Below are 15173 nucleotides of genomic sequence, written 5' to 3' on the forward strand. Positions count from 1 at the left end.
TTGAAAATACAGTTTGCAAGTAATAAAATATATTTGAATAAATGAAGAGAAATGGAATAAGCAGTCACGTCGAGCATGTTTTCCAAAATGCATATTACGTGATACACTTGGCAAGCACATGTAGCATTATATCAAACTAAGAGCAAGTTAACCCCGGGCAAACAACATCCGTAACAAGCAAAATTGATTTGTGCATCTTTGAATAATCTGATAATAAACGTTTAATAACTAAATCACCAAAATGTTTTTAATTTTTTTCTAGTATTTTAAGGGTTTTCAAATGCAGCGCGAAACTATTTGTCTATATGCAAACTGTATGTGAACAATGTGATCCTATCATAATGATCTATATACTTATTCTATCTGGTCGTTTTCGTATTGGACATTGAATGTGATGGGTATTTATTAAATTGTTATTTTTGTAAATTTAACTGGGTAATAAATTACATGTAATAATTAGTTTAAGAAATTTAATCTAAAAGATTTTCTTTAATTTAACAAGAAGATACCAAGTCCCCTGTAATAGTTATCGTATTAGAATAATATCCACTTTCTTTATCAAACGATTACATGTAAACATGATTGTCATAAATGAAATATTCCTCAAAAGTTTTGCTAGTTGTATATGAAGTAATCAAACATTTCTATCAGCACTTTCCGTACTGTTGTGCAATTATGTATTAAACAATAAATAGTTTTTAGTAAGTAACAAAAGGTGACTCCGCATCTGCGATTTTTATTTGCAATGTTAAGTACTCCGGGATCCTCGGCAGTCATTTATTGTAAACCTTTTATTGAAAGCAATGTTTGCAAGAGGGATGGATGATTGTTGCCATTTTATACTGTATTGATCTCTTTAAGATGAACAGTTTTGAATAGAGGTAATGAAAAATACTTAAAAGCTAAAATCTAGAGAATTTTTTCTGTATCTAATATTTCTTTTAGAGTAACAAAACATACCTGCATGTTGAAGGTTGATCTGATGGAAATCATTTTGACGACCCAGCCTATTAAGTTGTTTGCAAGAAAAGTTATCAACGAAAACTGACATAATTAGATAATTTTCCAACGATCGAGGTTCAATTATGTTGATAGACTGACCCAGTTGTTATCACTTACGTTCTAAATAAACATCCACATTCAATACACTATGTAATTTTCTCCCCTTAGATATCCGCAAGTGTTTACAAATATCAATGTATGATCTTTTATTGATATGATTAAGGATAACTTTAAGGTCGGATGGATACCAAATGAACGAGTACTGTAGGGTGTCTTATCATGAATATTTGTTATGTTTAAAATATACAACGTCAATATATGACAAAACAAGTGCCGGTAATATCTATAAGTCTGTCCTTCAAATTATCTATCATCTATCTATCTATCTATCTATCTATCTATCTATCTATCTATCTATCTATCTATCTATCTATCCTTTGATGAAAACGTAGTACTCCATAATTAAAACCATCATGAAATGTAACAGGTAATCAACCAGGACTGCGTTTAACAAAAGAACTTACGACTTACGACCAAATAAATGAATGCTAATTAATCACCAACAAATCAAAGATTTATTCTTACGGCTGGAAATATAATTTTGGGAATTAAAATATTTGTAAACAAATGGTTTTATGTCAATTTTGTTCTTTAAAGATCATTTTACGAGACTGCAAATATTACGACTTTGTCGTAAGTTCTTTTGTAAAATGCAGCCCAGAAACACAAACCTTAACGATGTTTCACATAAATATTTTTTTTTAATATTTAAATATGTAGAGGTCCATTTACATGTAAAATGGTGATGTATACATAATTATCATTACCTATTTTGAAATATACAAATATATTAAAACCACACTCTAATTAACTTTTCTCCACCTATTTCTTTATCCAATCCTAATATAAAAAAAAATTAAACCATGTTTTAAATATACACGTACAAGTCATTTTTAATTATTAAATATGCATGTACAAGTATTTTGTAATTATGAAATATACATGTACAAATAATTTGTAATTATTAAATATTCATGTACAATTTATTTTTAATTATCAAATATACATGTACAAATAATTTGTAATTATTAAATATACATGTACATGTAATTTATAATTATTAAATATACATGTACAAGTAATTTGTAATTATTAAATATACATGTACAAATAATTTGTCATTATTAAATATACATGTACAAGTAATTTGTAATTATTAAATATACATGTACAAGTAATTTGTAATTATTAAATATACATGTACAAGTAATTTGTAATTATTAATGTGATATTCTACTATCGTCCTTTATTTACTGTACTGTACTTGGGTGCTACAGATAAATCCATAGCAATCCTCGATGAACATAACAGTGATTGCAGTGTGAAAAAAATATTATGTAGACTGTTTTACCGTACATGTATCACTAGGTGAGATCCCTTCTCATTAACAGCATATTACACTAACATGCAGAATAAACTCTACGCACTGACATGCATATTTCGGTATTCATCTGATTATGTTAAGGCATGCATCATATGTACATGCATCTGAAAATAAGATAACGTATGGTACAAATCGTTAACTTTGACATTGATATGATTTATTATATAAGTGTCATTTTGATACAATATTAAGTTGGTAAGATGAATACAATGAATTCAATCACGCTTGAATATAATTTTACAGATTTTAATGATGGAAACCATGCTTGTTGCTCCGAGGTACATGTGACGTATCATTTTCTCGCGTTGTGCACACTACATGTATTTACATCATAAAGGGGACGCAAAACAATCAAGTAAATGTTTTAAAGTGGTCCATTATCAGCCATTTATCAAATTTGATTAAAAGTTTAATCAAAGAGACTTTGAAAATGTAAACATAATAAGAAACAATGTGAGCTTGTAGACATATTTTGGCCCGTGGTCGATCAGAAGTGTATATGAAACATTGAAATGCTTATTAATAACTTTCTTATTAAATATTAGGTACCTGAGTTAATCTTAATCGCTACATACATTGATTCACTACGTATATATAAACATGTTTTAAGTTATAAGTACACCGATACATGGCTCCTGGTAGGTACACGGCTCCTGGTGTAGGTACATGCTGCCCACCCAGGCATCCAATACGATCAGTGTTCCGTCTCCGAGCGTCAGACATCTACCGCCTGATGTATTAAAACAAGCCAATAGGAAAACGCCAGGTATCGAGGGCATCAAGCAGCTAAATGTTATTTGAGTCTGTACGCACCAATCGCACTAGATTACGTAGTTATCATTAATCTTCTGGCAGATGAGAGTCACGAAGCCCGTTGATGCAGACAGCCAATAAAGAGAATGAAAACACGGTCGCCGTACTTATGCAGGTTAAACGAACATATTTATTTACTTAATGGTTGAAAATAAAATCTTCACCAAAAATGATGAAACATACACTTTTTTCTGGTGCTAGTGTTCGTTATATTTCCTATGCCATTTTAAAAGCTATCTTCATTTCCTGGACATAGTCAACATGGTACAAATGCTATCCTGAACCGCAATTATATTCCTGCAGCAGCTTTAAAAGTTGCAAAATCAGAAAATGGAATTCGAGAAGAGCGGAGATAATTTAGTTTTTGGGATCACGATTTCTTTTAAAGATCAACATTAGAAGTAGGGTTAAAAGCATTTGTCCATATTATACCAATGTACTTTAACATTGTGCTTTTAATATCAACTAGCAACTATTTTTTGCGTGTAATTTCCAAAAAGAGAAATGGTGCAATATCTTTATTTAATCTTGATTAGCTGTAATTAAGTATTAATTATTTGAACCTTTCTAATGTGTGATTGCTTTGACTGTGTTATTCAGTACCCTTCTGTTTCATCATCTGACTCCTTCCAATCTTAAACAATGTGGTAAAATGTTTGGCCGTATTTATACGTCTTACAATAGTTGCAGAACAAGAAATATAAAAATCAATTGTTTATAAGCTATTTGTAAAAATGAATTGCTGAGAGATCGGTTCTTCTATTGACTGGTTGTTTTAACATCATTTTTGGGGGGTTCACTGGGCAAAAGGATGTTATCGCACGAATAAAGAAATGATTAAACCCTATGTATTAATCATATACATGTAATCGATTATAATCCTGTCAATTCACGTATAAGCATGTTTATGTTAATTATCTGGCTGCAAGCTCTGTACGCATTACACTTAAAGTTCTGTTTACATTCATTTCTGCAGCAAAAATAAAGAAGACGTTGTCGTTTACAAAAAGGAAGATTTCGTTGATTCCTTTGCTTACACTTTTTATAACATAATTGCATAAAAAAAATTGTATTCGTTCATAGAACCCTTTTTATGAGAAGGTAAAAATATTAAATAGATCTTGAACAATGGAAGATCAAGTTTTAAAGGGTTTACTTTAGTGATCGTACACAAATAAACATCCTTTATCTATAATAAAGATCAGTTTTTGAAAAGATTTGTTTATAGATACATGCATAAGAAACGAATGTACCTAACTAAAAAAGCAATTGAAATACTCTCTGGATTCTAGTATGCATACTGTATTGTAAAGATATGTAAAGCTAAATAGTTCGTAACTTGAAGGTTGTTTTATCACGTGTTTGTGGATTACTATGTTACTTACCATGGTCAGGTCTTTTTTGATTCTTTTAATTTTTTTAAATATGATTTAAATATGTTTGCTATTAACATTGACAACCAGGTGTTTATGGGTTTACTAGAAATATGTTATTTAAAATGGTCAGGTTTTTAAAAAGTATTTTATGTTTAATATATATAAATGCTTTTGAAACACCAATACTAAGAAAGTGTAAGTTGTGATGTAAAAATACATGAATGCAGCAATAAAAGACAACAATTGTCTTGTAAAAAAACCCGCAATTCCTCACTTATTGTCCCTTATAGGCCATATATTAAAATTTATTTTTTAAGTTATATTTGACTAAAATAGTAGATTGCTCAAGATTTATGGTAAACTTATAGTAAAGGCATACCCAGAATATTTAGACCAGTACAACAGTTTTTTCGGTTGAAATATTTCACCCCTGCGAATGTTTTTGTCATTTAAATTTAGACCACGTGGTTTTACTTGACCCTTTCAGTTTCTATTTCCTAGAATCTAGTTACATGTACTTGCAGTCAAATATAAAATCTATACTTTTTTTTTATTTTAAACTTTATATCCATTTATTGGTGGATACGCTGTACAATGAGTTCTAGAAAGAAATGGGACAATAGAAATAGGTTTTTATGATCTTGCAACAATTAACATGCTTAGAAGCGACCCCCCCCCCCCCCCGGATTAATTTTCAATCCGCGCCTGACCTAGTCATAGCATCAGTAGTGAAACAGACTATACTATTTTATGAAGGATGTTCCTTGAAATTGGCTCGATAAACTATGTTTTAATTCAAAACAGACATTCTTTTATTTTTTGAAAAGCATGGTAATGCACACATAAGCATCAAACATGGCTATGATTTTATTATTAAAAGCAACCCAATGTTTATATTTTAAGAATATTTTCCGAACACTTATACTTCCGCTCAAAATTTCACAGGAACTGAACAAATCTCGGGGAAGTCTCGAGAGCTTTCATTCGAGCACCTCTGGATTTATTACATACTAAGCAACGATAAGGAAAACATTCCGAACACATTCGCAGGGGTGTATTTGTCGACAGTTATATAGATTTTTAAACCGATCTGGTGCATTTCAAAAGTAGAACTTTCTATTTCTCATTAACTTACTTTGTTTCACGTTTGACGCAATTTATAATTATATGAACTCTAACAATGCAATTTTTTTTTATTTCAAGACATGCCATTATCAGAGGTATAGAATAGGGTACTTTTTATATCCTATAACCAGGCACTATAACCAGGATGTGCGCATTCGCGAACCAACTTTCCATCGGGATCGGTAAACGATTGGGAGGAAATTCGAAAGCTATTTGGAGGAACTTCGAACTGATATATGTGCAATTTAAAAATGCGATTTTTATATGAAAAATATGATCAGAAGTGATAAAAATGTTATGTACATTAGATTTTACACCAAAAAATTAAATAAATAATTGAGAGAACAATCAAAATCAATGTTACAGGAAAACAACAGGCACTTAGCATCGGAGGGGGGGGGGGGTTGGAATGGGGGCAGGGACAGGGGGACGGGGCCGCCCTCCAGCACACGTTTTCTCGCAGCAAATATTTTTCTTGAATTTACTTATAAAAAAGTAAATTAACATACAGTTGCACCCCCCAATGCTTTTGGGACCATGTAAAATTTGAAATGAAAGAGAGGAAATAAACTGTGAAATTGAAGTTAAAGGTACACTTAGCCCCCTACCCCCACGGATTAGGATTTTCAATTATTTAAAAAGTATTTTTGAGTTGGTTTTTTTTTTCAAGGCAAGATTGGATGAGTCTGCCCTCAACCCACTTTGCTACGATGCTGGGTGCCTGAACAAAATATCATGGTTTCATTACATACATGTATGCTAGTATAAAGACTTTATGTAAACCAATATTATCTCGTGCATTGTTCCATTCACCAGGTTCTACAAACACCTTAGTCCAAAATAAATAAAAAATCCAAGACTAGGAGGGGAAGAAAGAAGAAATCTATTTTCCTTTTTTTTTTTACTCAGGAGCTATTTTGTTGGGGGGGGGGGGTATTAGGGATGAACAGGTCACTGACCCCTTGTAGATCTACCAATGACCTATCACCAGGGTCTGTATACACATAACCAGGGTCAGTATACCCATCATCATGGTCTCCAGGGTCAGAGTACCTATCACCAGAGTCTGTGTACCCTTCACCAGAGTCTGTACACCCATAACCAGGGCCAGTATACCCATCACCAGGGTCTCCATACCTATCACCAGGGTCAGAGTACGTATCACCAGAGTTTGTGTGCCCATCACCAGGGTCTGTACACCCATAACCAGGGTCAGTATACCCATCACCAGGGTCTCCATACCTATCACCAGGGTCAGCGTGCGTATCACCAGAGTCTGTGTGCCCATCACCAGAGTCTGTACACCCATAACCAGGGTTAGTATACCCATCACGAGGGTCTCCATACCTATCACCAGGGTCAGAGTGCGTATCACCAGAGTCTGTGTGCCCATCACCAGGGTCTGTACGCCAATAACCAGGGTCAGTATACCCATCACCAGGGTCTCCATACCTATCACCAGGGTCAGAGTGCGTATCACCAGAGTCTGTGTGCCCATCACCAGAGTCTGTACACCCATAACCAGGGTTAGTATACCCATCACGAGGGTCTCCATACCTATCACCAGGGTCAGAGTGCGTGTCACCAGAGTCTGTGTGCCCATCACCAGGGTCTGTACGCCAATAACCAGGGTCAGTATACCCATCACCAGGGTCTCCATACCTATCACCAGGGTCAGAGTACGTATCACCAGAGTCTTGGTGCCCATCACCAGAGTCTGTACACCCATAACTAGGGTCAGCATACCCATCACCAGGGTCTCCATACCTATCACCAGGGTCAGAGTACGTATCACCAGAGTCTGTGCGCCCTTCACCAGAGTCTTTACACCCATAACCAGGGCCAGTATACCCATCACCAGGGTCTTCATACCTATCACCAGGGTCAGAGTACGTATCACTAGAGTCTGTGTGCCCATAACGAGGGTCTGTATACCCATAACAGGGCCAGTATACCCATCACCAGAGTCTCCATACCTATCACAAGGGTCAGAGTACGTATCACCAGAGTTTGTGTGCCCATCACCAGAGTCTATACACCCATAACCAGGGCCAGTATACCCATCACCAGGGTCTCCATACCTATCACCAGGGTCAGAGTACGTGTCACCAGAGTTTGGGTGCCCATCACCAGGGTCTGGATACCCATAACCAGGGTCTTCATACCTATCACCAGGGTCAGAGTACGTATCACCAGAGTCTGTGAGCACATCACAAGTGTCAGTATACACATAACCAGGGCCAGTATACCCATCACCAGGGTCTCCACACCTATCACCAGGGTCAGAGTACGTATCACCAGAGTCTGTGTGCTCTTCACCAGAGTCTGTACACCCATAACCAGGGCCAGTATACCCATTACCAGGGTCTTCATACCTATCACCAGGGTCAGAGTACGTATCACCAGAGTCTGTGTGCCCATCACCAGGGTCTGTATACCCATAACCAGGGCCAGTATACCCATCACCAGGGTCTCCATACCTATCACCAGGGTCAGAGTACGTATCACCAGAGTCTGTGTGCCCATCACCAGAGTCTGTACACCCATAACCAGGGCCAGTATACCCATCACCAGGGTCTCCATACCTATCACCAGAGTCAGAGTACGTGTCACCAGAGTTTGTGTGCCCATCACCAGGGTCTGGATACCCATAACCAGGGTCAGTATATCTATCACCAGGGTCTCCATACCTATCACCAGGGTCAGAGTACGTATCACCAGAGTCTGTGTGCCCATCACCAGGGTCTGTATACCCATAACCAGGGCAAGTATACCCATCACCAGGGTCTCCATACCTATCACCAGGGTCAGAGTACGTGTCACCAGAGTTTGTGTGCCCATCACCAGGGTCTTCATACCTATCACCAGGGTCAGAGTACGTATCACCAGAGTCTGTGTGCCCATCACCAGGGTTTGTATACCCATAACAGGGCCAGTATACCCATCAACAGGGTCTCCATACCTATCACCAGGGTCAGAGTACGTATCACCAGAGTCTGTGTGCCCATCACCAGAGTCTGTGCACCCATAACCAGGGCCAGTATACCAATCACGAGGGTCTCCATACCTATCACCAGGGTCAGAGTACGTGTCACCAGAGTTTATGTGCCCATCACCAGGGTCTGGATACCCATAACCAGGGTCAGTATACCTATCACCAGGGTCTCCATGCCTATCACCAGGGTCAGAGTACGTATCACCAGAGTCTGTGTGCCCATCACCAGGGTCTGTATACCCATAACCAGGGCCAGTATACCCATCACCAGGGTCTCCATACCTATCACCAGGGTCAGAGTACGTATCACCAGAGTTTGTGTGCCCATCACCAGGGTCTGTACACCCATAACCAGGGTCAGTATACCAATCACCAGGGTCTCCATACCTATCACCAGGGTCAGCGTGCGTATCACCAGAGTCTGTGTGCCTATCACCAGGGTCTGTATACCCATACCATAACCAGGGTTAGTATACCCATCACCAGGGTCTCCATACCTATCACCAGGGTCAGAGGACGTGTCACCAGAGTCTGTGTGCCTATCACCAGGGTCTGTACACCCATAACCAGGGCCAGTATAACCATCACCAGGGTCTCCATACCTATCACCAGGGTCATTATATCCATCACTAGAGTTTGTGTGCCCAACAACGGGGTCTGTACACCCATCACCAGGGTCAGTATACCAATCACCTGGGTCTGTATACCCATAACCAGGGTCAGTATACCCGTCACCAGGGTCTTCATATCTATCACCAGGATCAGAGTACGTATCACCAGAGTCGGTACACCCATAACCAGGGTCAGTATACCCATCACCAGGGTATGTACACCCATAACCAGGGTCATTATACCCATCACCAGGGTATGTACACCCATAACCAGGGTCAGTATACCCATCACCACGGTCTCAATACCTATCACCAGGGTCAGAGTACGTATCACCAGAGTCTGTGTGCATGCTCATGACCAGGGTCTGTACATCTGTAGCCAAAGTCAGCATACCCATCACCAGGTTCTCAATACCTATCACCAGGGTCATAATGCCTATCACCAGAGTCAGAGTACGTATCACCAGAACTATAAAAATATCACCTGGGTCATTATACCTTTTAGTAGGGTCAGTGTTCGTAGTACTAGGGTCTGTGTGCCCATCATCATGGTCTGTATATTCATAACAAAGGTCAGTTTACCCTTCACCAGGGTCTCCATACCTATCACCAGGGTCAGCGTGCGTATCACCAGAGTCTGTGTGCCCATCACCAGGGTCTGTACACCCATAACCAGGGCCAGTATACCCATCACGAGGGTCTCCATACCTATCACCAGGGTCAGAGTGCGTATCACCAGAGTCTGTGTGCCCATCACCAGGGTCTGTACGCCAATAACCAGGGTCAGTATACCCATCACCAGGGTCTCCATACCTATCACCAGGGTCAGAATACGTGTCACCAGAGTCTGTGTGCCTATCACCAGGGTCTGTACACCCATAACCAGGGCCAGTATACCCATCACCAGGGTCTCCATACCTATCACCAGGGTCATTATATCCATCACTAGAGTTTGTGTGCCCAACAACGGGGTCTGTACACCCATCACCAGGGTCAGTAAACCAATCACCCGGGTCTGTACACCCATAACCAGGGTCAGTATACCCATCACCAGGGTCTTCATATCTATCACCAGAGTCAGAGTACGTATCACCAGAGTCTGTACACCCATTACCAGGGTCAGAATACCCATCACCAGGGTATGTACACCCATAACCAGGGTCATTATACCCATCACCAGGGTATGTACACCCATAACCAGGGTCAGTGTACCCATCACCAGGGTCTCAATACCTATCACCAGGGTCAGAGTACGTATCACCAGAGTCTGTGTGCTCATGACCAGGGTCTGTACATCCGTAGCCAAAGTCAGTATACCCATCACCAGGGTCTCAATACCTATCACCAGGGTCATAATGCCTATCACCAGAGTCAGAGTACGTATCACCAGAACTGTAAACATATCACCTGGGTCATTATACCTTTTAGTAGGGTCAGTGTTCGTAGTACTAGGGTCTGTGTGCCCATCATCATGGTTTGTATATTCATAACAAAGGTCAGTTTACCCTTCACCAGGGTCTTAATACTTTTACCAGGATAGTGTACGCATCAATAGGGTCTGTGTGCCCATCACCAGGGTCAGTATACCTAACCAACAGTCAGTGCACTTATCATTAGGGTTTGTATATCCATTACCTGAGTCAGGTAATACTGACCCTGTTGATAAGTAGAGTGACACTGGTGATAGGTATACTGATCCTGGTGAAGAGCACACATACCTTGGTGATACGTACACTCATGACCCTTGTGATAGGTATACTGACTCAGGTGATGGTTATTCTTACCCTGGTTATAGATTTTGAGATTCTGGTGTTACGTATGCTGACCTTAATATATCTACACTTTTGTGTATACCGACTCTGGTGATGGATATATACTGACCCCTGTGATTGGCTACAGACCCTTGTGATACGTACACTGACTCTGTCGATAGGTATACTGACCATGGTGATAGAGAATGTGATAGATATACTGGTGATAAATGTACTGACTCTTGTGATAGGTATACTGACCTTGGAGATGGGCCCTCAGACCCACGGATGCGTACACTGACACTGCCGTTAGGTAAACTAACTCTGGTGATAGGTAATAGGTAGAGTTATCCTGGTGAAAGTCTACTGATCAAGGTAATGGATGTACAAACCCTGAAGATAAGTGCACTGACTGTTGTGATAGATATACTGACCCTAATGATGGGCACACAGACTCTATTGATTCGTAAACTATTCCTGGTGATAAGTATTTAGACCCTGGTGATGGGCATACTGGCCCTGGTTATGGGGGTACAGACTCTGGTGATGGGCACACAGACTCTGGTGGTACGTACTCTGACCCTGGTGATAGGTATGAAGACCCTGGTGATGGGTAAACTGGCCCTGGTTATGGGTGTACAGACTCTGGTGAAGGGCACACAGACTCTGGTGATACGTACTCTGACCCTGGTGATAGGTATGGAGACCCTGGTGATGGGTATACTGACCCTGGTTATGGGTATCCAGACCCTGGTGATGGGCACACAAACTCTGGTGACACGTACTCTGACCCTGGTGATAGGTATGGAGACCCTGGTGATGGGTATACTGGCCCTGGTTATGGGTGTAAAGACTCTGGTGATGGGCACACAGACTCTGGTGATACGTACTCTGACCCTGGTGATAGGTATGGAGACCCTGGTGATGGGTATACTGGCCCTAGTTATGTGTATACTGACACTTGTGATGGGCACACAGACTCACGTGATACGTACTCTGACCCTGGTGATAGGTATGAAGACCCTGGTGATGGGTATACTGACCCTGGTTATGGGTATCCAGACCCTGGTGATGGGCACACAGACTCTGGTGATACGTACTCTGACCCTGGTGATAGGTATGAAGACCCTGGTGATGGGTATACTGGCCCTGGTTATGGGTGTAAAGACTCTGGTGAAGGGCACACAGACTCTGGTGATACGTACTCTGACCCTGGTGATAGGTATGAAGACCCTGGTGATGGGTATACTGACCCTGGTTATGGGTATCCAGACCCTGGTGATGGGCACACAAACTCTGGTGACACGTACTCTGACCCTGGTGATAGGTATGGAGACCCTGGTGATGGGTATACTGGCCCTGGTTATGGGTATACAGACCCTGGTGATGGGCACACAGACTCTGGTGATACGTACTCTGACCCTGGTGATAGGTATGAAGACCCTGGTGATGGGTATACTGGCCCTGGTTATGGGTGTACAGACTCTGGTGATGGGCACACAGACTCTGGTGATACGTTCTCTGACCCTGGTGATAGGTATGGAGACCCTGGTGATGGGTATACTGGCCCTGGTTATGGGTGTACAGACTCTGGTGATACGTACTCTGACCCTGGTAATAGGTATGGAGACCCTGGTGATGGGTATACTGGCCCTGGTTATGGGTGTACAGACTCTGGTGATGGGCACACAGACTCTGGTGATACGTACTCTGACCCTGGTGATAGGTATGAAGACCCTGGTGATGGGTATACTGGCCCTGGTTATGGGTGTACAGACTCTGGTGATGGGCACACAGACTCTGGTGATACGTACTCTGACCCTGGTGATAGGTATGGAGACCCTGGTGATGGGTATACTGGCCCTGGTTATGGGTGTACAGACTCTGGTGATGGGCACACAGACTCTGGTGATACGTACTCTGACCCTGGTGATAGGTATGAAGACCCTGGTGATGGGTATACTGGCCCTGATTATGGGTGTACAGACTCTGGTGAAGGGCACACAGACTCTGGTGATACGTACTCTGACCCTGGTGATAGGTATGAAGACCCTGGTGATGGGTATACTGGCCCTGGTTATGGGTGTAAAGACTCTGGTGAAGGGCACACAGACTCTGGTGATACGTACTCTGACCCTGGTGATAGGTATGGAGACCCTGGTGATGGGTATACTGACCCTGGTTATGGGTATCCAGACCCTGGTGATGGGCACACAAACTCTGGTGACACGTACTCTGACCCTGGTGATAGGTATGGAGACCCTGGTGATGGGTATACTGGCCCTGGTTATGGGTATACAGACCCTGGTGATGGGCACACAGACTCTGGTGATACGTACTCTGACCCTGGTGATAGGTATGAAGACCCTGGTGATGGGTATACTGGCCCTGGTTATGGGTGTACAGACTCTGGTGATGGGCACACAGACTCTGGTGATACGTTCTCTGACCCTGGTGATAGGTATGGAGACCCTGGTGATGGATATACTGACCCTAATGATGGGCACACAGACTCTATTGATTCGTAAACTATTCCTGGTGATAAGTATTTAGACCCTGGTGATGGGCATACTGGCCCTGGTTATGGGGGTACAGACTCTGGTGATGGGCACACAGACTCTGGTGGTACGTACTCTGACCCTGGTGATAGGTATGAAGACCCTGGTGATGGGTATACTGGCCCTGGTTATGGGTGTACAGACTCTGGTGATGGGCACACAGACTCTGGTGATACGTACTCTGACCCTGGTGATAGGTATGGAGACCCTGGTGATGGGTATACTGACCCTGGTTATGGGTATCCAGACCCTGGTGATGGGCACACAAACTCTGGTGACACGTACTCTGACCCTGGTGATAGGTATGGAGACCCTGGTGATGGGTATACTGGCCCTGGTTATGGGTGTACAGACTCTGGTGATGGGCACACAGACTCTGGTGATACGTACTCTGACCCTGGTGATAGGTATGAAGACCCTGGTGATGGGTATACTGGCCCTGGTTATGGGTGTACAGACTCTGGTGAAGGGCACACAGACTCACGTGATACGTACTCTGACACTGTTGATAGGTATGAGGACCCTGGTGATGGGTATACTGACCCTGGTTATGGGTATCCAGACCCTGGTGATGGGCACACAGACTCTGGTGATACGTACTCTGACCCTGGTGATAGGTATGAAGACCCTGGTGATGGGTATACTGGCCCTGGTTATGGGTGTAAAGACTCTGGTGAAGGGCACACAGACTCTGGTGATACGTACTCTGACCCTGGTGATAGGTATGGAGACCCTGGTGATGGGTATACTGACCCTGGTTATGGGTATCCAGACCCTGGTGATGGGCACACAGACTCTGGTGATACGTACTCTGACCCTGGTGATAGGTATGAAGACCCTGGTGATGGGTATACTGGCCCTGGTTATGGGTGTACAGACTCTAGTGATGGTCACACAGACTCTGGTGAGACGTACTCTGACCCTGGTGATAGGTATGGAGACCCTGGTGATGGGTATACTGGCCCTGGTTATGGGTGTACAGACCCTGGTGATGGGCACACAGACTCTGGTGATACGTACTCTGACCCTGGTGATAGGTATGAAGACCCTGGTGATGGGTATACTGGCCCTGGTTATGGGTGTAAAGACTCTGGTGAAGGGCACACAGACTCTGGTGATACGTACTCTGACCCTGGTGATAGGTATGGAGACCCTGGTGATGGGTATACTGGCCCTGGTTATGGGTGTACAGACACTTGTGATGGGCACACAGACTCACGTGATACGTACTCTGACCCTGGTGATAGGTATGGAGACCCTGGTGATGGGTATACTGACCCTGGTTATGGGTATCCAGACCCTGGTGATGGGCACACAGACTCTGGTGATACGTACTCTGACCCTGGTGATAGGTATGAAGACCCTGGTGATGGGTATACTGGCCCTGGTTATGGGTGTACAGACTCTGGTGATGGGCACACAGACTCTGGTGATACGTTCTCTGACCCTGGTGATAGGTATGGAGACCCTGGTGATGGGTATACTGGCCCTGGTTATG

Source organism: Crassostrea angulata, chromosome 5, assembly GCF_025612915.1.
Source record: "Crassostrea angulata isolate pt1a10 chromosome 5, ASM2561291v2, whole genome shotgun sequence".
Taxonomy (NCBI): Eukaryota; Metazoa; Mollusca; class Bivalvia; order Ostreida; family Ostreidae; genus Magallana; species Magallana angulata.